Below are 23188 nucleotides of genomic sequence, written 5' to 3' on the forward strand. Positions count from 1 at the left end.
TTTGACTCTCTAACTTTATTATAGTTCTTCATTAACCCAGTCCTGTAGCCTGCAGCCTAAAGTAACCTACTTCAAGAGACAGGAATTGTACACACTCTCCAAAGAGAAAATAATAAACCAGTCAGCCATACAGAAGACTGAAGCACATAGAACAGGGCTAAATATCCCATTTCAATCTTGGGTTTCGCCTCTTAGAAGTTATCCAACCCTCAGAAGTTGCCTGAATCCTGTTTACTACCTTAGAATAGCAATTTCGGTGGTGCTTCCTTCCCTAGAACCTGCTGTGACTACTTACCCTCCTATGCCACTTCTCAAATAACTGCCAAAACCTAAAAGGAGAACTCAGATGGCCTCCAGGCTTCATAATTTCAGACAGGGAGAACAGTGAAAATACCTCCCTTCAATATTCTGTTTGCTGAAAATAAACAAAACTCTGGAGTAAACAAAGTTTCCCGGCTCCTTCTTTTCACACTTCCTGAATGTTAGCAATTTCATGTGTGTCAATGTGTATTTGAGTATGTTTGTCTAAATATATGTTCCCATGTTATGCTATATTCTTCTCCATGGAGCTCAGAGATGAGCTGAATGTATTCATCTCGTATGCATGTCTTTGGAATTGCAGAAGTAGTATTTTTTTTTCTGCCAGGTTTAACATGAAATATAGAAATGTAGATACATAGACTGATGACTTATTTTTCCATTGTTATTAGGAAACTACTCATTTCATATAAATGACTTTTCCATATAATTTAAGTGCAATTTGATTTGTTCTGTTTCATGGCACTATGCCATGTGATGTAAAGACCTTACAGCAGTCCTATAAAGTATCTCCATTTCACAAATTAGGAAATTAAGACCAGCGAGGTGAAACAAATTTAAACATGGAACTACTACTTGGGCATTGTGTTACCACAGACTTAACCATTATACAGCTTTGTCTATGCGCCAAAACCCTCAGTGGTCCACTATTTCTAATCATCTTTCCTAAGAAGCTTAGCTTTACTAGCCATGTTCTTCTCTGTTCTGAAGGCAGTATCGTATCTCCCCAAAAGGCAAAAGAGTACAGAATTTGTGAGGGTTCTTTTGCTTCTTAGAAATGTTTAACTAATTTCAACTGCTTTGTGTGGAGGGGGTGTCTGGAAGCATGACCTAGGACAAGTGAGGCATTTCTTTATGACTTATTCAGAGTGAGAAACATGGCTAAAGCTCAGTGTGCTAATTCTTAAATCAGAGGTTAATCACCTTTCTTGTGATGTGACTCTACTGAAGGCAAATAAGTAGCTCAGTTCAAACAATTAAGCAAATATTTCCTGGATTATCATTATTCTCAAGACACTGTAAATATCTATCTATCACGGTGTATACATATATGAGTGTCTATGCCTTTGAATATGTATATATTCCTTTGAATACAAAGATGACAAGAATTCTACTGTGGCATTTTGAGTCTTGCCAGAAAATTCCAGGGGCTTTGCTTAGCCAGACATTCATGTTCTTACCACATTCCCCTTATAACTAATAGAATAGCTCTGGGCCAGTGGCAAAGGCTACAGTTAGAGCTCATAATAACTATGAAAAATTAGATGTTGGATCCAAGGAAAACAACCTGAACTTGTATACAAACAAAACTGTGATTTTTATTTTATTCTTACCATGAATTCTATATGTACCTTGAATATATATTGTCATGAATAATCAGAGACATCAGAAAAACTAAAGAAGAAAACTGTTCTTTAGATTTAAAAGGATGCATATATTTAATCAATCAAACAGTATTGATTAAGCTCTTGCAGTATACAAGGTCTTATACAATGACTGGTATTATGAGGAATTGGGAACATGGTCTTCCTGTATAATAAGGAGTTAAAAATAGAACTAAAGTTAGGGAAGTGAGAGTTGAGATACTTATTTCAAGTTTTCTGCAACACCTGTGCTAGGATCGTTATCACCCTTATGGTCAGGATCTCCTTGCCCTTGGTGATAGAAGCATGGCCCAGAGCCCTGGCATGAAAGCAAAGCTGAAGGAGGAGCCATAGCCCTGAAAGCCCCCAACATGAGCCCAGAGGCATGAGGGACAGGATACTCTGACGTCTGAAAATGGGGCTCACGTGATTTTGGCTTTATATACATGGATCACTGTCCTCTCAGTCTTTAAAATTTCCCATGGAATATGTAAGAAGATTAAAAAAAAAAAACAACCACCCCCCCAAAAACCATATATACACACACAGAAGTAAACTCTGGTCAGTGATCTGCTGATAAGACCACTCTCTTTTCTAAAGTTCATCCCAAGTACATTCATTCCTGCACAGTGTGGATTAAAGATAGCCATAATTTATTTCAGTTTAGTTGATTTTTTTTTTTTTTGCCTCGAATCACACACAAAAAATGTGGCCTATTTCCTTTTGCCTTGAATCTTAGGTGGTCCTGGGATTCCCTTTGACTAATAAGAAGCAGCAGAAGTGACACTGTGTAATTTCTGAGGCCAGGCCCTTAAAGAGATCTTCAAATTCCACTTTCTCGTAGCTGGAATTCTACTCTTGGATCCCAGCCACCACACTAGGTAGAGCTTAATTCACATAGAGAGGCCAAGAGGAGGAGAACCATGGAGCTCTGGCCCACTGCCCAGCTGGGCTCTACCTGACAGCCAGCACCCACCGCCAGCCATACGATTGAGCCATCTTGGATGTTATAGTCTCATGCTTTCAGAAGACTGGAGTCCCACCCAACACCACACGGAGCAGAACTGCTCAGCTGAAAACAGTCAGACACAGAATCGTGAGAGATAAGAAACTGTCATTGCTTTGGGCCATTAAATTTGGGAGTGGTTTGTTATAATGCAATAAATAACTGAAGAACTCCCCATCTCTATTCAGCTTTCATCCTCCATCAGGACCCTTACACTCTTCTCAGTATTTTGGAAATACACTCCTAAGCATCTGGCTCTAAGAAAGGCTCGGTGAATACTGGGGGGGGGGGTGTGGGGGTGGTGTGTGTGTGTGTGTGTGTGTGTGTGTGTGTGTGTGCGTGTGCGTGCGCGCGCGCGCGCGCAGCACAGTCCACTTCGCTGTACACTCCAGGAAAGTTGCTTTAGAAAAATAACTGGCAACTGCGTGCCCTTAGTGTTTTTACATCACTCGGGGGACATCACAATTCTTTCTTGGCCACCACAATACCAGCTTAGAAGAACTGTAAAAGGGCGACACTGCTGAACACATTGTTATATGCTCCTGCTGTTGACAGCTCTCACCAGTGTCCCGGCAGCCCTCTCTAGGCCTCACACCAGCATATGCAGCTGAGTTCCCTGTGCGTTTCCCATTGTCAGGACTAGGAAAGAACATTTACTTTCCTGAATCTAGGCTGTCTCTTTGACCTAAACTCCAGAACTCAAATAGAAAAGACTCTGATAATGAGGCTGCATTGTCAAAAGACTAGAAAACATTTTAGAGCCTCATTCAATGTACAGATCATTCGAACAGTAATCAGAGATTAAGATATTTCATTCATGTGATCTTTTTCTATTCTATTTTTATAGGCCTTAGGTCTTTCCTATATATGTTAAAACTGCAGGTGTCTTCTTTTTTATTTCACCGCCCCCCAAATACTGAAGATCCTAGCTAGGGGGTCTTTTAATGAACTGTTTAAACAATATGTCTCACATTTGGACAGTCCCTTATTATTTTGAAAGTACTTTTAAAATACTGCCTCCTTTGTTTCCATTTCTTTATGAATAAAATTCTTGCTTTGGGTTTTTTAAGGTTTGCCTTCTAAGGAAGGTAATGGTGTAGGGGCTACTGATCTAGCAGATGTGTGCCTGCTCCTCTCAGATGTTTCTCAGTCCATTGCCTTTTTCCCAGGCATTTGTACAGGCGGGAAATATGCAGATGTATTTTATTTCGGGATTTGTAGCAGCTAATCACTTTCCAACAATTATTATGAAAAAGCAATGGCATCATCGATGCTTTACAATTATATGAATCCACAAGAAGGGAAGTACTGCTTTACTTTCTTCAGCTGCAAAAGCACAAGGAGCTGAGTGTCAAGTAGGCCCAGGTGAGCAGCCTGATTAGACAGTATTAGCAAACTCCACAGGCTCTTGTTTCATTAGAGATATGGAAGCGAAAACTCCACCTTTGATGCTTCTCCCATATTTGAGAAATATAGTTGGCCCTCTGTATCCGTGGGTTCCATATCCACAGCGGAGATGGAACCTGTGAATATGGAGGGTGACTATATGAGAGACTTGACCATCGGCCGATTTCGGTATCCGCAGGGGCTTCTGGAGCCAATCCCCTGTGAATACTGAGAGACGACTGTACCGCCATCATTACGGAAGTAAATCACTGGGAACCCAGGTGCCTCAGCTGCCTGTATATGGGATTTTACTCACTCGTCGCCCCCAACATCATTCTCCCATAAGCCCTTCCATGGATAATTTCTGGCCAATCACATGTCTTGGTTTTTTGCTTTTTTTGTTTTTTGATGTGGACCATTTTTAAAGCCTTTATTGAATTTGTTACAATATTGCTTCTGTTTCATGTTCTGGTTTCTTGGCTGCAAGGCATGTGGGATCTTAGCTCCCCGACCAGGGATCCAACCCGTACCCCCTGCATTGAAAGGCAAAGTATTAACCACTAAACCACCACAGAAGTCCCCACACGTATTTTTTTAACCATAAAAGACCACTTTTCCACCTCCAACCTCAAGAGGATGACTTTGGTGAGTAGAAACAGAGAAAAATGAAAGAATAAATCACAGAGCAAAGCTCTGGAGAAAAACTTCATCACATCACAGTGATGAAAATCTTCATCACATCACACTTTAATTCTTTCCAAATTAAAGCCCTGACTTCATATACCAACTCTGACACTTGGTACACTGGGTAAACCATCTAATTTATCAATTCTGCATTTATAAATTAGAATAGGAATGGTATTTAATGCATAGAGTTGTTATGACATAACATGTAAAATGTTTTAGCACATCAGTGTTCAACCAATTGTTATTTTCCATCTTACATTCCACAGATACTGCATAGCAACTGGCGTGTGCTGACTCTGTGTCAGGCATTGGCAACGTTAGGACACAGTTTGGCCATGTGGAAAAGCATAACATATATACTGGAAACATGAAGCAGAGCATGAAAAGTAAACAAGAACACAAGGGAAGTGCACACTGAGTGGGAACATATGTGGTCAGAGAAGACTTCTTACAGGTGGCAGACTTTGAAGAAAGTGCAGAGTTTTGGTAAGTGTTAGAGGGAAAGGGAAAATAACTTCATGAGCGCAGAGTTGGGGGTGATCATGGCTGTAGATGAAAGGTCAGACTTTGAACAAAGATCTGGATGTGTGCAGTGCGTTTGAGGGAAACGGTACTGACCAGGCTCCTACATTCTACCCACCTATAAAATAAATCTCTTGTGCTTCAATGGATCATTGTACTCTCTTGCAACTTCAATACCCAAACGAGGTATAAGTAAACCCTAGGGGTCAATGATACAAAGAGGCAAGTATTTTACAAGGGGTCAATGTTACAAAGAAGCAAGTATTTTACAAGTAATGGGACACAAAAGAGCAGACTAGGAGAGCATGCAATGAGACAGTCCCAGTCAAACACAGAGCTACACAACAGAGGAGACAGTTACCTGAGTGTGGGAGTTTCCATCCTTAGGTGAGGGGTCTTAGACATGAATGAGAAGAATTCTCTTGTAATGTGCAAGAGAACTATAAGCATGAGAACTATACATTCTTACACTGGTGTTCAGACCCTATTCTTGTTAATTCCTGTTCCCCTAATTGTCTCTAATATACTTGATGATTGTTTTACATTGAATTCTGGATGGGAGAAATGAGAATGGATTAAATATTAGATAAAATCATAGGTTTCACAAACATGATACTAGAAAAGGTTGTTGTATTAGAAATAAGTTCTCATTGTGTTCAAAGGCCAAGCTAGTTTGGGAACAGAATGAGTGTCATCTGTCCATACCAAAAAGATTCCAATGGCCAACAGCCCTAATAGATGCATAAATGCATGCCAACTTAAACTAAAGCACAGCAGATTTAGCAACCAAAAGCAAGGCAGTCTTAGCCAAAGAATTAAGCACATGATGTAACAATAGAAAATGAAACATTTTAAGGCTAGGGAGTAAAAATTTTTGATCATGGAAGAATCAAATTAAATTTATTTTTAAGTCATTTTGGCTGGATGGTATTTATCAAGAGACTATGGATGAAAGTGGATGGGTGTTGAGGAAAAGCAAGGGCTCCATGAAGCCAACAGACTCAAGACACATTTTCCTCAGTTCTATTTTGGACTTTATTCCCCCCATAAGCTTTCAAATTTCAATCACTACCCCACTGAGTCTGGGGAGAAATTGATAAAGAAAATAATATAGCAGACAATCACAAGTGAATTGAATTTGAGCACAATTGAGATGAATTGCAGTGTTTAAAAATAGAACCATTTCAGGGCCTCCCTGGTGGCGCAGTGGTTGAGAGTCCGCCTGCCGATGCAGGGGATACGGGTTCGTGCCCCGGTCTGGGAGGATCCCACATGCCGCGGAGCGGCTGGGCCCGTGAGCCATGGCCGCTGGGCCTGCGCGTCCAGAGCCTGTGCTCCGCAACGGGAGAGGCCACAGCAGTGAGAGGCCCACATACCGCAAAAAGAAAAAAAAAAAAAAAAATAGAACCATTTCAAAAATGGGCTTAAGGGAGAGTGTTTTTCTCTTACGTGTTGCTTAAATGTTTGAGACGAGAAAGCAGGGAAGGAATTAGAAGGGTGGACAGGTGGGAGGGGGAAGGTTGTGCCCTGACTTGGCTAAATATTTATCTAATTCCTCTCAGCTTTTTTATTTTTGGACACTTCTTCAATCGACCTGAGCAGCATTTGAAAAGGAAATTGTTAAAATAAAATGATGTTGCCTGTAATCACAAGTGAACTGAATTTTTCCACATGGGCTGTAGTGTGTAAAACCCTTTTCTTTTTAAGATTTTATATATATACGTAATCACTGAAGTTTTGAAGAGGGAAAAACAGAATCACAGACTCATAGACTCTTAGAACTAATAGGGACCATAGAAATTATCTTACTCAGTTCCCAAATTGGGTTGTACCATCAGGATCCTCAAAAGAACTTAAAAAATATTATTTCCATAACTCCTACAGAACACCTACTGAACGCTGGCAGAAGACCTCAGACCTCCCAAAAGGCAAGAAACTCCCCACGTACCTGGGTAGGGCAAAGCGGAGAGATTCCCGCACAGAGGATCGGTGCCGACCAGCACTCACCAGCCTGAGAGGCTTGTCTGCCTGCGCGCCGGGGCGGGCGGAGCTGGGAGCTGGGAGCTGAGACTCGGGCTTCGGTCAGAGCGCAGGGAGAGGACTCGGGTTGGCGGTGTGAACACAGACTGCAGGGGGTTACTCTGCCAAGGCTGGCCGGGAGGGAGTCCGGGGAAAAGTCTGGAGCTGCCGAAGAGGCAAGAGACTTTTTCTTCCCTCTTTGTTTCCTGGTGAGCAAGGAGAGGGAATTAAGAGCGCTGCTTAAAGGAGCTCCAGAGACGGGCGCCAGCCGCGGCTAAAAGCGCGGACCCCAGAGACGGGCGTGGGACGCTGGGGCTGCTGCTGCCGCCGCCAAGAGGCCTGTGTGCGAGCGCAGGTCACTGTCCACGACCCCCTTCCGGGGAGCCTGTGCAGCCCGCCACTGCCGGGGTCCGGGGATCCAGGGATGGCTTCCCCGGGAGAACGCACGGCGTGCCTCGGGCTGGTGCAACGTCACGCCGGCCTCTGACGCCACACGCTCGCCCCGCCTCCGTGCCCCTCCCTCCCACCGGCCTGAGTGAGCCAGAGCCCCGTAAGCGGCTGCTCCTTTAACCCTTGTCCTGTCTGAGCAAAGGACAGACGCCCTCCAGTGACCTACACGCAGAGGTGAGGCCAAATCCAAAGCTGAGACCCGGGAGCTGTGAGAACAAAGAAGAGAAAGGGAAATCTCTCCCAGCAGCCTCAGGAGCAGTGGATTACAGCTCCACAATCAACTTGATGTACCTGCATCTGTGGAATACATGAGTACACAACGAATCATCCCAAATTCAGGAAGTGGACTTTGAGAGCAAAATTTATGATTTTTTCCCCTTTTCCTCGTTTTATGAGTTGCTATGTGTATGCTTCTGTGTGAGATTTTGTCTGTATAGCTTTGCTTCCACCATTTGTCCCAGGGTTCAATCTGTCCGTTTTTTTTGTTTGTTTTTTTTGTTTGTATTTTCTTAATAATTATTTTTTATTTTAAAAACTTTATTATACTTTATCATACTTTATTTTATTTTACTTTATTGTCTTTCTTTCTTTTTGTCCTTCCTTCCCTCCTTCCTCCCGCCTTCCTTTCTTTCTTTCTACTTCTACTAATTCTTTCTACTTTTTCTCCCTTTTATTCTGAGCCATGTGGATGAAAGGCTCTTGGTGCTGCACCCAGGAGTCAGTGCTGTGCCTCTGAGGTGGGAGAGCCAACTTCAGGACACTGGTCCACAAGAGACCTCCCAGTTCCACATAATATCAAAGGGCAAAAATCTCCCAGAGATCTCCATCTCAGCACCAGCACCCAGCTTCACTCAACGACCAGCAAGCTACAGTGCTAGCCACCCTATGCCAAGCAACTAGCAAGACAGGAACACAACCCCATCCATTAGTAGAGAGGCTGCCTAAAATCATAATAAGTCCACAGACACCCCAAAACACACCACCAGACGTGGACCTGCCCACCAGAAAGACAAGATCAAGCCTCATCCACCAGAACACAGGCACTAGTCCCCTCCACCAGGAAGCCTACACAACCCACTGAACCAACCTTAGCCACTGGGGACAGACACCAAAAACAACGGGAACTACGAACCTGCAGCCTGCAAAAGGGAGACCCCAAACACAGTAAGATAAGCAAAATGAGAAGACAGAAAAACACACAGCAGGAGAAGGAGCAAGATAAAAACCCACCAGACCTAACAAATGAAGAGGAAATAGACAGTCTACCTGAAAAAGAATTCAGAATAATGATAGTAAAGATGATCCAAAATCTTGGAAATAGACAAAATGCAAGAAAGATTTAACAAGGACCTAGAAGAACTAAAGATGAAAAAAGCAATGATGAACACCACAATAAATGAAATTAAAAATACTATAGATGGGATCAGTAGCAGAATAACTGAGTCAGAAGAACAGATAAGTGACCTGGAAGATAAAATAGTGGAAATAACTGCTGCAGAGCAGAATAAAGAAAAAAGAATGAAAAGAACTGAGGACAGTCTCAGAGACCTCTGGGACAACATTAAACGCACCAACATTCGAATTAGAGGGGTTCCAGAAGAAGAAGAGAAAAAGAAAGGGACTGAGAAAATATTTGAAGAGATTATAGTTGAAAAATTCCTTAATATGGGAAAGGAAATAGTTAATCAAGTCCAGGAGGCACAGAGAGTCCCATACAGAAAAAATCCAAGGAGAAATACGCCAAGACACATATTAATCAAACTGTCAAAAATTAAACACAAAGAAAACATATTAAAAGCAGCAAGGGAAAAACAACAAATAACACACAAGGGAATCCCCATAAGGTTAACAGCTGATCTTTCAGCAGAGACTCTGCAAGCCAGAAGGGAGTGGCAGGACATATTTAAAGTGATGAAGCAGAAAAAACTGGAACCAAGATTACTCTACCCAGCAAGGATCTCATTCAGATTTGATGGAGAAATTAAAACCTTTACAGACAAGCAAAAGCTGAGAGAGTTCAGCACCACAAAACCAGCTTTACAACAAATGCTAAAGGAACTTCTCTAGGCAAGAAACACAACAGAAGGAAAAGACCTACAATAACGAACCCAAAACAATTAAGAAAATGGGAATAGGAACACACATATCGATAATTACCTTAAATGTAAATGGACTAAATGCTCCCACCAAAAGACACAGATTAGCTGAATGGATACAAAAACAAGACCCATATATATGCTGTCTACAAGAAACCCACTTCAGACCTAGAGACACATACAGACTGAAAGTAAGGGGATGGAAAAATATATTCCATGCAAATGGAAACCAAAGGAAAGCTGGAGTAGCAATTCTCATATCAGACAAAATAGACTTTAAAATAAAGACTACTAGAAGAGACAAAGAAGGACACTACATAATGATCAAGGGATCGATCCAAGAAGATATAACAATTGTAAATATTTATGCACCCAACATAGTAGCACCTCAATACATAAGGAAAAGACCAACAGCCATAAAAGGGGAAATCGACAGTAACACATTCATAGTAGGGGACTTTAACACCCCACTTTCACCAATGGACAGATCATCCAAAATGAAAATGAATAAGGAAACACAAGCTTTAAATGATACACTAAACAAGATGGACTTAATTGATATTTATAGGACATTCCATCCAAAAACAAGAGAATACACATTTTTCTCAAGTGCTCATGGAACATTCTCCAGGATAGATCATATCTTGGGTCACAAATCAAGCCTTGGTAAATTTAAGAAAATTGAAATTGTATCAAGTATCTTTTCCGACCACAATGCTATGAGACTAGATATCAATTACAGGAAAAGAGCTGTAAAAAATACAAACACATGGAGGCTAAACAATACACTACTTAATAACGAAGTGATCACTGAAGAAATCAAAGAGCAAATCAGAAAATACCTAGAAACAAATGACAATGGAGGCACGACGACCCAAAACCTATGTGATGCAGCAAAAGCAGTTCTAAGAGGGAAGTTTATAGCAATACAATCCCACCTTAAGAAACAGGAAACATCTCGAATAAACATCCTGACCTTGCACCTAAAGCAATTAGAGAAAGAAGAACAAAAACACCCCAAAGTTAGCAGAAGGAAAGAAATCATAAAAATCAGATCAGAAATAAATGAAAAAGAAATGAAGGAAATGATAGCAAAGATCAATAAAACTAAAAGCTGGTTCTTTGAGAAGATAAAAAAAATTGATAAACCATTAGCCAGACTCATCAAGAAAAAAAGGGAGAAGACTCAAATCAATAGAATTAGAAATGAAAAAGGAGAAGTAACAACTGACCCTGCAGAAATACAAAAGATCATGAGAGATTACTACAAGCAACTCTATGCCAATAAAATGGACAACCTGGAAGAAATGGACAAATTCTTAGAAATGCACAACCTGCCAAGACTGAATCAGGAAGAAATAGAAAATATGAACAGACCAATCACAAGCACTGAAATTGAAACTGTGATTAAAAATCTTCCAACAAACAAAAGCCCAGGACCAGATGGCTTCACAGGCAAATTCTATCAAACATTTAGAGAAGAGCTAACACCTATCCTTCTCAAACTCTTCCAAAATATAGCAGAGGGAGGAACACTCCCAAACTCATTCTACGAGGCCACCATCACCTTGATACCAAAGCCAGACAAGGATGTCACAAAGAAAGAAAACTACAGGCCAATATCACTGATGAACAGAGATGCAAAAATCCTCAACAAAATACTAGCAAACAGAATCCAACAGCACATTAAAAGGATCATACACCATGATCAAGTGGGGTTTATTCCAGGAATGCAAGGATTCTTCAATATACGCAAATCAATCAACGTGATACACCTTATTAACAAATTGAAGGAGAAAAACCATATGATCATCTCAATAGATGCAGAGAAAGCTTTTGACAAAATTCAACACCCATTGATGATAAAAACTCTGCAGAAAGTAGGCATAGAGGGAAATTTCCTCAACATAATAAAGGCCATATATGACAAACCCACAGCCAACATCATCCTCAATGGTGAAAAACTGAAAGCATTTCCACTAAGATCAGGAACAAGACAAGGTTGCCCACTCTCCCCACTCTTATTCAATATAGTTTTGCAAGTTTTAGCCACAGCAATCAGAGAAGAAAAGGAGATGAAAGGAATCCAAATCAGAAAAGAAGAAGTAAAGCTGTCACTGTTTGCAGATGACATGAGACTATACATAGAGAATCCTAAAGATGCTACCAGAAAACAACTAGAGCTAATCAATGAATTTGGTAAAGTAGCAGGATACAAAATTAATGCACAGAAATCTCTGGCATTCCTATACACTAATGATGAAAAATCTGAAAGTGAAATCAAGAAAACACTCCCATTTACCACTGCAACAAAAGGAATAAAATATCTAGGAATAAACCTACCTAAGGAGACAAAAGACCTGTATGCAGAAAATTATAAGACACTGATGAAAGAAATTAAAGATGATACAAATAGATGGAGATTTATACCATGTTCTTGGATTGGAAGAATCAACATTGTGAAAATGACTCTTCTACACAAAGCAATCTACAGATTCAATGCAATCCCTATCAAACTACCACTGGCATTTTTCACAGAACTAGAACAAAAAATTGCACAATTTGTATGGAAACACAAAAGACCCCGAATAGCAAAAGCAATCTTGAGAAAGAAAAACGGAGCTGAAGGAATCAGGCTCCCTGACTTCAGACTATACTACAAAGCTACAGTAATCAAGACAGTATGGTACTGGCACAGAAACACGAAGATAGATCAAAGGAACACAATAGAAAGCCCAGAGATAAACCCACGCACATATGGTCACCTTATCTTTGATAAAGGAGGCAGGAATGTACAGTGGAGAAAGGACAGCCTCTTCAATAAGTGGTGCTGGGAAAACTGGACAGGTACATGTAAAAGTATGAGATTAGATCACTCCCTAACACCATACACAAAAATAAGCTCAAAATGGATTAAAGACCTAAAGGTAAGGCCAGACACTATCAAACTCTTAGAGGAAAACATAGGCAGAACACTCTATGACATAAATCACAGCAAGATCCTTTTTGACCCACCTCCTAGAGAAATGGAAATAAAAACAAAAATAAACACATGGGACCTAATGAAACTTAAAAGCTTTTGCACAGCAAATGAAACCATAAACAAGACCAAAAGACAACCCTCAGAGTTGGAGAAAATATTTGCAAATGACGCAACTGACAAAGGTTTACTCTCCAAAATTTATAAGCAGCTCATGCAGCTCAATAACAAAAAAACAAACAACCCAATCCAAAAATGGGCAGAAGACCTAAACAGACATTTCTCCAAAGAAGATATACAGACTGCCAACAAACACATGAAAGAATGCTCAACATCATTAATCATTAGAGAAATGCAAAATAAAACTACAATGAGATATCATCTCACACCAGTCAGAATGGCCATCATCAAAAAATCTAGAAACAATAAACGCTGGAGAGGGTGTGGAGAAAAGGGAACACTCTTGCACTGCTGGTGGGAATGTGAATTGGCACAGCCATTATGGAGAACAGTATGGAGGTTCCTTAAAAAACTACAAATAGAACTACCATATGACCCAGCAATCCCTCTACTGGGCATATACCCTGAGAAAACCATAATTCAAAAAGAGTCATGTACCAAATTGTTCATTGCAGTTCTATTTACAATAGCCCGGAGATGGAAACAACCTAAGTGTCCATCGACAGATGAATGGATAAAGAAGATGTGGCACATATATACAATGGAATATTACTCAGCCATAAAGAGAAACGAAATTGAGCTATTTGTAATGAGGTGGATAGACCTAGAGTCTGTCATACAGAGTGAAGTTAGTCAGAAAGAGAAAGACAAATACCATATGCTAACACATATATATGGAATTTAAGGGAAAAAATGTCATGAAGTACCTAGGGGTAAAACAGGAATAAAGACACAGACCTACTTGAGAATGGACTTGAGGATATGGGGAGGGGGAAGGGTAAGCTGTGACAAAGCAAGAGAGAGGCATGGACATATATACACTACCAAACGTAAGGTAGATAGCTAGTGGGAAGCAGCCGCATAGCACAGGGAGATCAGCTCGGTGCTTTGTGACCGCCTGGAGGGGTGGGATAGGGAGGGTGGGAGGGAGGGAGATGCAAGAGGGAAGGGATATGGGAACAGATGTACATGTATAACTGATTCACTTTGTTATGAAGCAGAAACTAATACACCATTGTGAAGTAATTATGCTCCAATAAAGTTGTAAAGTATATATATATATATATATATATATATATATATATATATATATATATATATATATATATATGTTTCCTTTTCCTACTCAAGAGCTACTGAATCAGACTCCCTGTGGCTGAAGCTCCAGAATGGGTCATTTAAAAGCTCTCCAAAAAAACTTTAAAGAAGCCAGGCTGCTGTCTCCTGATTCAATGCATCCCTCATGATTTACTGTAGAGGAATCCAAATATCAGAGCAGAGAATTCATACAAATATTAAGTGACAAAGCAAAAAACCGAACCTAGCATTTCTGAATCCTGGTGCATTACACTTTTCACTACTCCAAAAAGAGAGGAATGAAGGGCTATAAACATCCCCAGAATAATCTGGATGAACAGAAATCTCTCTAGTAAAGTGTGGATGACCTCAGCTGACATGATGTAGGATTTCCTGATCAGACATTGACAGGGCCGGGTAAGAAGTGCTTGGCCCTTTTCAAGGCTGAAAGCTGAGGAAATCAGCACTGGCTATGGTTTTGTTGTTGTTGTTGTTGTTGTTTACTGTTGTTTGTTTGTTTTGCCACACCATGCGGCATGTGGGATCTTAGTTCCCCAACTAGGGATCAAACCCGTGGCCCCTGCATTGGAAGCGCCCAGTCTTAACCACTGGACCACCAGGGAAGTCCCAGCACTGCTTCAGTGGGAAGTTGTAGTGCTGTGTCTCTGATTTTGGTCTCTTGGAGGGTAGGTTCATTGGGCAATAATCGTTTCTTTAATTAATGGACAATGTAATTAACAAACTATAGTCCTGAAATGAGCTCAAGCCAAATGATATGAAGATACAGGTGCAAGGACTTACCCAGAAGGCTTATGCAAGGCTTATGTCAGGAAAAACCCAGTTCTGTAAAATATCTACAGAACAAACCAAATCAACATTTCCTGTAAGCAGCTCTTTCTAATTGAGGAAGCTGTTCATGCCAATAACAGAGTCTCAGAATTTGGAGGCAACCTTAAAATTCATTTAGTACAAACTTTCACCCAGTCAGGAATCTAGTCCACAACACCCATGCCAGCTGGTGGGCTGGACTCTGCTAGGACATGTTCAGTGATGTGAAAATTGCTCTTTTTTTAAGGTAACCTATTTTGTTGTCTCATCTATTATTGCTAGAAAAAAGTTTCACCAATTAATAAAAAGTTTTCTTCTCTGCAATTTCCAAACTTTCATACTCCTTCAGGAGGGCTCTTTTTTTTTTTTTTAACAAATTTGTTTCGTGTACCAAATAGCAGCTCCCAAAATATTTGCAGAAAGCTATCAAGTGATCCCCTTCTGTACTTCTCCTGTGCACTTCTGCTGATTTCTACCATGTTCCATAGTGTGTTAGCCTGTTGTTTATATTACTAGTATATGATTCATCATACTACAGGTGAGCGTATGGGACCTCTCCCACCCAGTAGACTGTGATCTCCTTGAGGATGGACAACATGATGTATTTATGCGCCCCTGTATCTCTATTCTCCAACATAATGTGTGGCATAGAACAACAGGTATTTAAATGTTTTTGGTAATTGAATCACACCTCATCCTACATTCAAGTTACCTCTTCTTTGGGATAAATACCCTAAATTTCTTGAATCTCAAGGCTTCTTGAGATAAGCACTGTTTTGTTCATCATTATACCATAACATCTATCACAGAGTACTCAATTAATACTGTTGAATTAATTTGGCAAAGTGTTCCAGGTCCTTCATAAATCTTATCATTGTCTTCTTCTGGACACCGTGCATTTTAAAGCCTCTTTTAAAAAATCAGTACCACCCCAAATGGGGTCTTGACACACAGTGGGAGTATGGCTTCCCTTGAGCTAGATATTATGTAGCTCAGATTTATATTTGGCTTTTCAAACAGCCTTCTTATGCCTTTGGTTCAGGTTGACCTTAAAGTTATTGAAATCTGAAAGTCCTTTCTCATAAATATTAACAGTGATATTTGCCCAATCTTGAACAACAGTTGCTAATTTTACCTAAAATATAAAGTACAGTTTAAGGTATACAAAAGGTAATACCAGGCTATATTAAAATCTAAACATTTAATACAGCACAGTGGTTAACTACTCGGGTTCAGATTCTGGCTCTGTCACTTACTAGCTTTGTAACCTTGGATAAGTTACATCACTTTTCTGAACATCAGTTTCCTTGTCTATTGATTGGGCATAATTATAATACCGACTTCATAGCTTTCTTTTTAACTTGCAAAATATGTATTTGACAAGGCCTTTTGAACAGAATATATTTAAAAATTCTTATAAGCTAATAATAAAAGTCAACCCAATAAAATGAGCAAAATATTTTACAGACTCCTGATAGATGGACATAAACACTAGGTCAAAGGAACTGATACAACAGGGCTTTAGTGCTGTGGTGGTAAGGTGCGGGGGAGGGGAAGCATCCTCCAGCACTGCGATTAGGTTTATTTACTATGATGACTCTTTTAGTGAGCCTAGGTCTCTGGACTATGAACTTCACAAATATTTCTCAGTTATTTTTCCTCCCCCCCTTAGGTGGAACAGGATGGCTAGAGTGGGCTGGAGTTTCCCTCCTCCTTGGTCAGGTAGGCTCTGATAAAACTCTTGCTGGTTAGGCCCTGGTAAAATAGTTTCCCCTGAGGGCAGACCTTGCTAAGAACAGTACATTCTGGTGCTTTTCAAAATGGGAGATTTTTCTCTGATACTCACTGTGAGGGCCTGGTAGAGCTTCTGGAGGTAAAACTGACAAAATCGTGGGAGCCCCGGCTAATACTGAACCTCTCCGGGGATTTTTACTCTCAGCGTTGTCCACACTGAGCCTCCATTAATTTGTCAGTTACAGTTCCGATTTCCCTCTCCCAGCACTGGTTCCCATAGAGGCTTCAGCTCACAGGTTTCTGCTCTGGTAAGCTGTGATTCTTTGGGGTTTTGTTTTTTTGTTTGCTTTGTTTCTATTTATTTATTTTTTTAAATGAAGTATAGTTGATTTAAAATGTTTCAGGTATAGAGCAAAGTGATTCAGTTTTATGTATATACACATACATATATATTCTTTTTCAGATTCTTATCCATTATAGGTTATTACAAGATATTGAATATAGTTCCCTATGCTATACAGAAGGTCCTTATTGTTTATTTATTTTATATATAGTAGCGTGTATCTATTAATCCCAAATTCCCAACTTATCCCCCTCCCTTCCCCCTTTGGTAGCTATAAGTTTGTTTTCTATGCCTGTGAGTCTATTTCTGTTTTGTAAATAACTTCATTTGTATCATTTTTTTAGATTCCACATATAAGTAATATCATATGATACGTGATTCTTTGTCTTTGCCTGTTGGTCTCTCCAATTTGGGGAACAGTAGTTTGCCCTGTGACCTCACTTCTCTTAGGGCTCTAAGAAGAGCTGTTAAATTTTCAGTTTGTTCTGCTTTTTTTACTTGTTGTTAGGATGAAGTGGTGACCTCCAAGCTTCTTACATGCTGGATAGGAAACTGGAAGTTCCTTCATAGCCTTTTTTGTGCTTAGTACATAGCATTTTTTGAGATAGTGCATGTACAATGCTTTCTTCTATGTCTAGCAGATAGTAGATGTTAAATAAATGCTTATGATTTTACATGCTTGGGCCTATTATTCTAGTTTGGCAAGATTATTTGAACCTTGCCTACCAAAATGCTTATTAAATTGACCCTCCTAACTTTGGGGCAAATGAAAATGTAATTAGCCTGCCTCCTGAGTTTTCAGACATGGCATTGATTAAAAAGACATTAAGGGCTTCCCTGGTGGTGCAGTGGTTGAGAGTCCACCTGCCGATGCAGGGGACACGGGTTCGTGCCCCGGTCCCGGGAGGTCCCACATGCCGTGGAGCGGCTAGGCCTGTGAGCCATGGCTGCTGAGCCTGCACGTCCGGAGCCTGTGCTCCACAACGGGAGAGGCCACAACAGTGAGAGGCCCGCGTACCGAGAAGAAAAAAAAAAAAAGACATTGAGATAGGAGCTCTGATCCAAGTTATCTTAGCCATATTGATTCACACTTTTTTGGATATATTTATTTAATCACTTGCATAAATGAATCTACAGCATAAACCATAAAGCTTCATTGTCTTCTTCCCTACAAATTTAATCTCAGTGTATCAACTAATATGCTGGCGTGACTGACATTGTGAGAGGCACTGTCTTGTTCTACCACCAGACATATAGCCCATGTCTTGTGTTGATGCAGGAAGGCAAAACTAGCTCTCTTGTAATCAGTAGAGGGACTACCTGTAAATTCAGATAAAAAGAGCCATCTGATCACCACTGCTGCTCTGCTACACCAAGACAAGGCTCTGGGCAGGACACTGCAAACCATGGTAAACTTCACGTTGCAGGAATAGGCTTATATGCTAGAAGCAGTACCACTATTTTTACCCTAATTCCAGAATGTCTTGTGTCAATCTCTATGTAATTTGAGCATAAGTCTTGATTCTCTACGAATGCTACAAGCAACGTAAGGGCAAGTTCTGTATATTCCATCAACATCCCTCTCACTCTGCCCCCTTTAAGGGAAGGAAGCTGGTGATGAGACCATCCACAGGGCCTTGTGAGATATAAGCAGAAGTTGGCCTTTGGAGCCCACTGATGTCTGTGAGCTCTTCTCCCCACATCACTTTTAGATCCATGGACCCAGAATGTGAGTGAGAAACCAAAAACATAAAATCCTTACACCAAGTGAAAATATGAGATATTGTTTAATGGGTCATATTCTTAAGCTTCCTGCCAGATGATACATTACTAAGACCACAATGCAATGAACACACACACACAATCACATGTCATTATTGGTCATTACTCGTATCCACATCTGAAAACAAACAATAGAACTACTCACGGCTTCTAGACCCTAGAATTCTCTTTTCAAAGCCATCCACATTCCTATGTCTCCTGCCCACATCTCTCCTGATATACACTCTGGAAAAGCCAGTTAGAAAATATGTACTGAATATTTATGTTGTGCCTACTCATGCATAAAGCTCTTGGCCAGCTTTAGAAAGTTAAAAAAAAAAAAAAAAAAAGAAGATTCAGTTCTGCCTTCAATGAGCTCACTGTCATCTGGAGGGAAGGGACACTGCATGAAAGAGTGGTTCATCATTCTACACTGTATCCAAGAACTGAGGGCCGGACTGTGTATTACAAACCTTAAGTGCCATAGGGCTTCTGAGGAGAAACAGCACAGTGCCCAAGGCATAACTGGGGAAACTGGTAAGGGTGCCTTTGCAATTCATTGCAAAAAGATGAACGGGATTGTGTATAGTTTCCAATTTTTTTCAATCATTTAACTGCACTGCAGCCTACATACATCCTGTTGCTTCTTTTTATTCAGAAAGAAAAAAAAATAACTTCAAAGCCAAAAGTTAATCGCTGACCCCAGGCCTATGCCTAAGAGAGCTGCCTCCTCTTTCCCTGGAGTTTCCAGGGTAAGTAGCCTGGTGGAAGTCAGCAGGGAAACAGGGTGAACACCAATTTGTGTGCTGATTTTATAACAAGATTATTTCCTAAATTACAGGCAAGATTCTACATACCAAGAAAGCATTTTTGGATACAGAATTACATTTTTAATTTATGTTGAAGTTGAATTATGATTTTGAAATCTATTTATACCACACACGCACACGCAAAATAGAATTATTTAAGCGAAGGGAAAAAGTTACTCCTCAGATGATAAAGCCTGAAATCCCTGCCCATAAAAGAAAGGAAGAAAGGTTTAGATGTGCTTAGTAGAACTGGTTGATTTTAAACACAATGAATTTCCTAAAAATATGCTCATTTAGAAATGTGTATCTTCTAAATACTTTATAGGATTAAAATGGTCTTAACGCAAAGAATTAAGCAAGACTGCATCAGTGGCTATGAGCAGAAAATGGCCAGGAGATAGAAGCTGGGGTCAGAGTATCAGCAATTATTCAGTCAACTAGCGTTTGTCAGAAGCTTGCCACATGTCACGTACTGGGATGAACGTTAAGTTTTCTTAGAGACAAGGAACTGAAGCAAAGCAGAAATTATCAAGAGCAAGTTAAGTTTAGATTTTGAGAGCTCTGTGTTCAGGGGTCAGTTCTAAGCAAGCAGAGAAGCTCATGATGAGAGAAGCTGAGTCAGAAACCACAGGAAATATTCACATGGTGAACATTCTTAATGCACCTCAATGACCAAAGGGGGAAGAAAGGAAACGACTGTGACTTCAAACCATTGCTTTACCGGAATTATTTTGATACTTTTAAGTTAGAGCATTTCCAACTATTTTCTATTTTAGATATGCTACATGGCAGTGATAATTTTTCTCATCCTCTGTGACCCTTCGATGTTTTTTACCAAGAAATAATCAGTTTATTTAACAAAATAAATAGACAGATACATATATACACACACACATACATGTATGTATATGTGTATTATATATACATATGAGTGTATGTGTGTGTATGTATTTGTGCATATATACGTGTATTATACATTACATAAATGTATATATGTTTGTATATACACACACACACACATGTATATGCTGGGTTAACAAGTAAATATTTCGGTGTGTTTTTAAATGCATTAGTATGGGTCACAAAACTTATTTAAGTAGATGAAAACAAAGCCTAAAATTACTGAAAAATGAAATTAGTTTCATTTCTCTTTTTTCAGTTATAATTATCTACAATTACCTAAGTATATAACATTACTTATTATCTGTAAGTATCTATAGCTTAAGAAATAAGGAGATATCTAGCCATTTTCCTTTCAGACTGTCACGAACGGTTAAACAATTCCAGCAAAGCCAAGGAAAGCAAAGCGAAGGGGTACCATTCCATGCAGAAACATTGCTTCTGAGACACGGGAGTGTGGAGGGGGAGGAGGAGCTGGGACAGCCACCGGCAGGTAACAGGCGCTGGACTTAGAATCCAAATGAGAATGTCTGCTTGCTGTGGCTCAGATCCTTCTTCACAGCTGGGTTTGGCCAAGAAGAATGCCGAGAGGCTGACTGAGCTCATCTCCAAGGAACTGAGCCTAGATGTCACTTACTCCCCGACACAGGGTCCAGTTTATAGCAGTGCACAGGGGTTGCTCTGAGGGCTCTCATTCCAGGTGTGGCATCTGGAGCCAACAACTGTGCCAGTGCCACAGTCTTTCTCAGCTGCCTTGAGTTGAGGGCTGTGTCCCCACTGCCTGCCTGGCAGTGGGGCACAGATGGCACTTGCCCGTAAGGCCTGCCTGAGGAGCCGGGAGCAGCTCCTGAGCTTCTGTGTTAGGGAGAACATTGTGCATATCCTCAGGCTTCCATGCTGTCCAAGAGGAGAGAGGCCCAGGATTGCAATCTCTCTAGCCTCCTTCTTTTTAACATGTGCAAAGAAAGCCAAAAACAATGAAATTAAATTCTGTTGATTTCCCTCAGAATGGCACATGAGTAGCAATTGTTAATGAAAAAGGCAAAGAAATCTCATTCCATTATCTAAGTTTCTAGTCGGAGACAATAATTTTCTCTTTTCCTGACATTGTTTGGATAGCAAATACTCTAATGTAATATTCCAAACCCCCCAAACAAGTGAACGGTAAAACAAAGAATACAAAATCAAAATGTAAACTGTGGAGAAATTCTGGGATGAAAAAAATTTGTTGGGAAAAAAACATCAGCTAGTATATTCATAAGCTCTAATGAGGAGTGAGCATCCCTGATAGGAAGTCCTGGCTTGTTTTTTTTTTTCAGTCCTGGTAATGGTGGTCTCCACACTGTACTGGCCTACAAGATGGACAGCTGGGTTAGGAACGTTTCCTCCCTATTAAAGAGGAGACCACGGATTTTTTGATAGATTCATGAAAATCTTGACTCTCATGAAACCATTCAATGCTACAAAAGTCAAATGCATATTTGGGGAGGTGTGGGATACTGTAGCATGGTAAGGCATGATCCTGGTGAATCTTTTATGGGAACATTCCCACATCATCCCCAAATACACATAACTGAAACATACACTGCTTATAAATATGCATCTTTATACTCCTTGAGTCACCCATTTGCCTTTTATTAATGTGCACAATTATCACTCACATCATTCAAGCAACCTTCAGTATGGACTGAAACCAAGAGGGCCACACAGCTTTCTTTCCAAAATCTGTGTTTTAGCTCTGACCAAAAGTCAGTTGACAGAGAGAAGGTCTTTTTATTGAACTTAACAGTGCAGAAAGGAAAGAACATATAGCAAAAGCCTATAAAGGTAGAAACTCAAAGAAATTTCAAATTTGCTTCCTTGATAAGTGACAGAGTGGACATCCCTAGACATTTAGACAACTGCACACATCCTCATACCCTGACATCTTACTGCACATCAATGTAATGACATGGCACCCATTAGGAAATAGTGTCAATAGGATTAATCTGCAAGATTTTTGTTATATTGTATTATTATGACATATCCTTGCTATCTGAATAGGGATGCTGAGACTAATAGAATTTGGACCAAAGCCAAGAAAAATTTCAACAGAAAACCTATAGACCCATGAATTTTTTTTTTTAAGTTTATTTATTTATTTTTTTAATTAGTTTCTGCTTTATAACAAAGTGAATCAGTCATACATATACATCTGTTCCCACATCCCTTCCCTCATGCATCTCCCTCCCTCCCGCCCTCCCCATCCCACCCCTCCAGGCGGTCACAAAGCACCGAGCTGATCTCCCTGTGCTCTGCGGCTGCTTCCCACTATCTATCTACCTTACGTTTGGTAGTGTATACACGTCCATGCCTCTCTTTCGCCTTGTCACAGCCCACCCTTCCCCCTCCCCATATCCTCAAGTCCATTCTCAAGTAGGTCTGCGTCTTCATTCCCGTTTTGCCCCTAGGTTCTTCATGACATTTTTTTTTTAATTCCGTATATATGTGTTAGCATACGGTAATTAATTTTTGGCTGGGGCAATGTTGCCATTTATAGGCTTCATCTGTGTAGTCAGGAGAACAGAAAAGACAGTGTGATCTACTGCACCATGCTGAAACAGGATATACGATGTCTTTTCACCTGAAACAGGATGTGAGATGCTTTCTCTTCACCTACCCCAATCAGCTAGTTCTGCAATTGCAAGGTCAAATCCCCAAACACTTCTGCATGTAGCTCTGAAATCAT

The 23188-nt window shown here is 40.3% G+C and overlaps 1 protein-coding gene across 2 annotated transcripts in view; it reads right to left on the reverse strand.

Moving 5' to 3' along the window:
• The window catches only part of LOC308627785 (uncharacterized protein), a 347900-nt gene that overhangs the window by 318180 nt on the left and 6532 nt on the right, over positions 1-23188 (reverse strand). Inside the window, exon 1 of one of the 2 annotated variants that reach the window (XR_014017439.1) lies at positions 7232-7503. The exons of the other annotated variant lie outside the window; for it this stretch is intronic. The gene's annotated coding sequence lies outside the window, so the exon portion shown is untranslated. Of the gene's footprint in view, positions 1-7231; positions 7504-23188 lie in introns of those variants that run through there. 2 annotated transcript variants of the gene reach the window in all.

The sequence above is a fragment of the Mesoplodon bidens genome (assembly GCF_964165515.1).
Source record: "Mesoplodon bidens genome assembly, chromosome: 14".
Classification (NCBI taxonomy): domain Eukaryota; kingdom Metazoa; phylum Chordata; class Mammalia; order Artiodactyla; family Ziphiidae; genus Mesoplodon; species Mesoplodon bidens.